We start from the raw sequence: 4,073 nt of genomic DNA, 5'->3' as shown, positions 1-4,073 counted from the left end.
TCCCTGCCACACAGTGACTCGCACAGCCTCTGGTTTGTGCTCCTTGCTCATGAGCTCTGGGTTCCTGATATTCTGGCCACCAAAAAAACTCTCTCCATGTATAGAATCAATTTAATTTCTCTTAATTTGTCAGTATTTAAGCAGGTGCCAATGTGGAACTGAGCATGTTCATGCTGCTACCAGTCATGTCTCTGCCATGTGACTGTAACCATAACACCTGCTAGTCAATAAAGATTGTTACACCTACAAAAATTGACTGAAATCTCACAATGGAGGTAACTTTGTTTGATTAATAAATAAATCAATAAATTTGAAAGCTATATAATTGCAGACAATATCACCATCCAGGATTTAATAACCTTTTATGGTATTCTGCAATGCTTATATGGTTTTTCTGATATATCCATTTATTTGATATTGGGGCTTAGCTTTGTTTTTCATATTATATCCTTAAGAAAATGGTTTGATAACAGAGCCAAGAATGAGGCCCTTTTAGAAATGATGCAGTCTTTACAGACTAATAATGAACAGCTAGCTGACAGGACTAATACCATTGAAAATAAAAAGTTAACTGAAAAAATTAATACTGTTGAAAAAGATAACTAATTTGACAGAAAAATTCAATCCATGTCAAAGGGTGCTCAGAAATTATCTGAAAGAATTCATACTGTTGAATTTGACAATCAAAATCTGTTTAAAAGTTAAGTTAGTAGATAGAGTATCTCTCCAGGATGGCAGGCAGTCTGCACATCATCCAAATAATATCCAAGGATGAGAAGTTATCCTTAAGGGAAAAATTTTATACCTTGGAATCATATGTGAGGAATGAGGATCAGAGGTTCTGTGAGTCAATAAAATCATTAGAAATATTCATAAGTCAAGAGATTCAGGCTTTACAAAAAAACAGTGGTAAAAATATTTGAAGCAAATGATGGAATTACCAGAATTTTTGAGTAGGGAGACAGGTACAAGGAAAATATTTAACACTGCCAGTACTGTCAGAGTCAGAGATGACTTACCAAGAGTTTTAGCTACTTATGCTGTAATCACCCCTGACAAACCACCAAGTACTAAATACCCAAAAGGATCTAAAGAATGTTGATGGAAACCTATAGGTATAAACAATCTAAAAGAAATTAAGCAAGAAATAGTATCTTATGGCTGCACCATTTGCTAGGGAGATGGTAAAGACATGAGCTTCCAGGACTAAGAGTACCCCACACAATTGGCTTCACTTAGTTTCACTGGTCCTGGGAGATGGGCTGCAATTACTGTGGAAAGGAAACTAGCAAGAAGAGTCACAAATTTTAGAAAAACAGGGAAAAGCAAAAGAGTTTGAGGTTTTCCAAGATCAAATACTTGGTGAGGGCACTTATGCTGATCCACAGAATCAAGCTCTTTATGATGAATGTATCTTGTCCCTATGCCACATAGCAGCTTTAAATTCTTGGTTCAGAATTCAAGAACTAGGAAAAAGAATGGAATCATATACACGGATTAAACAAGGCCAAAGAGAAACATTTAGTGACTTTTTACAAAGATTAACTAAGGCTGTACAAATAGGAGTAACAGACCCAGAATCTAGATGAGTACTTACTGAATCTCTGGCTTTTGAAAATGCCAACTTACAATGCAAACAGATACTTGGGGCTTTAAAGGTTAGATCAGCACCAATGGATAAGTAAATGCATACAATGAATGCTAAGATAATTGACTATAATACTGAGACTTGGGTAGGAGAAGCAATTTCCAAAGGTATGAGGAGACATCAAAATGCCAAATGTTTTGATTGTGGTAGAATAGGACATCTGAGAAGGGATTGTGGACAAGGCATTCCTTGAAATAATGTCTCCTCTTGGAATGATAAAAATAAAAGGTCTCAACCTTCTGGATTATGTAGAACATGTGGCAAAGGACAAACAAGGACAAAAGACTAACAAGGCAACTGATACCATTGGGAAACTCCTGGGGAGGGGGTGTCACTCGAAGGCCCTCAGGTCAAATGTGGTCCAGTCATTCCCAGTCACAGTAGAAAACATGTCTCATCAGGAAGATGAAAAAAATCCAATGCCTGCTGTAAAAAGCCACATGCTCTGGATGATGGATTAAACATGGAGGATGAATCAAAAATTCCAATAGAATATAGAAAGCATATATTTTGGCAGACTTCTATAAATTATCAAAGACCAAAGCTAAGAGTATGTATAAAGAACATTTTAATTGAGAGATTACTGGACACAGGTGTGGATGTGACTATCATTGCTCCAGAATCTTGGCATCTGAATTGGCCTCTTAAGAGGCAAATGTTCAATTTCTAGGAATTGGAACCCTAGCTCAAGTAAAACAAAACAAGAAAATGGATTGAATGCATAGGGCCAGAAGGACAGAGAGGAAGATTGAGGCCATATGTGGCTAATATTGCAGTGAATTTGTGGGGTCATGACCTGCTGGGGCAAAGGAATACCCAAAGGAATACATTCTTGCAGGCCCAAAAACATGATTTCTGGTAAGGTTATTATAAGGTTCTATAAAAAACTGTCACCAGCCATTCAGGCTATATAAGAACACAAAACAACTAGCAAACCTTCAGAGGTACTAATGCCCCTATCTTTAAAATGGTTAACTGAGAAACCAATATGGGTTAAACAATGGCCTTTAACAGAAGAGAAATTGCAGGTTTTAGAATAGCTGGTTCAGGAGCAACTAGATACTCAACATGTTGAAGAATCGACCAGCCCTTGGAATTCTCCTATATTTGTTGATAAAATGAAATCTGGAAAATGGAGAATCGTGACAGATCTAAGAGCTGTCATCAAGGTAATTCAACCCATGGGCCCTCTACAATCTGGAATTTCTTTGTTTTCCCTATTACATAAAGGAGAGCATTTTATAGCTATTGATTTAAGAGGTTGCTTCTTCATTATACCCTTACAAGAAAAGGACAGAGAAAAATTTGCCTTCACAGTGCCTACTTATAATAATTCTCAGCCTACTAGGAGATATCAATGTACCCTCCCCATCACAGGAAATGCTCAATAACCCTACCCTGTGACAATATTTTGTAAATCAGACATTGTAAATAATATGTAAATAATTTTCTAAATCTATAATTTACCATTACACAGATGACATTTTGCTTACGGATTCAAATGCAGATACCTTAGAAGGAATGTTTGAAGAAGTAAAGAAAGTTTTGCCTAAATGGAGATTACAAATTGCTACTGAAAAAATACAAAGAAGAGATTCTGTCAGTTAACTAGATTATAAAATTGGCTTACATAAAATTAGAACAAGTCAGGTGGTGGTGGTACATGCCTTTAATCCCAGCACTGAGGAAGTAGAGGCAGGTGGATCTCTGTGAGTTTGAGACCAGCCTGGTCTACAAGAGCTAGTTCCATGACAGGCTTCAAAGCTTCAAAGCTACAGAGAAACTCTGTCTCGAAAAAAACCCCAATAAATAAATAAATAAATATTAGAACACAAAAAGCTCAAATTAGGAGAGATCAATTGCAAAGTAGAATGACTTTCAAAGATGGTTAGAAGACATTTCCAGTATAGGACTGGCTGTTGGGATAACACCTGATCTAATAATTTATTTAAAAAAAAACCTTAGATGGTGACAAAGGCTTAAATAGTCCCAGGGAATTAATAGTTGAAGCTGAGAAAGAATTAACTTTGGTTGAAGAGAGAAATTACAGAAGGCACATTTGGATCGGGAAGATCCAAATTGTAGCTGCATCCTAGTCATATTGCCCACCAAAATTTACCCTACAGGAATTTTAATTCAGAGGAAAGATATTATCTTAGAATGTATTTTTTTACCATATAAACTGAGTAAAAAATTAAAAATTTATGTGGAAAAGGAAAATTGAGACTTTGTCAACTAGCTGGACTAGACAGTGCAGAGATTATAGTGCCTTTTACTACTGATGAAATTAAAAAAATATGAGAATGCAATGAACCCTGGCAAAAAAGCTTGTGCTAATTTTTTAGGAAAGATTAATAGTAATTATCCCAAAAGTGATAGAATTAACTTTATAAAGAGAACTACTTGGATCCTTCCCTGCAATTTC

The sequence above is a fragment of the Microtus oregoni genome, unplaced genomic scaffold (genome assembly GCF_018167655.1).
Source record: "Microtus oregoni isolate MIOR12 unplaced genomic scaffold, Mior012 000002F_ref0000024, whole genome shotgun sequence".
NCBI lineage: Eukaryota > Metazoa > Chordata > Mammalia > Rodentia > Cricetidae > Microtus > Microtus oregoni.
The sequence above is the reverse complement of the archived record's forward strand: the minus strand, read 5'-3'. Positions refer to the sequence as shown.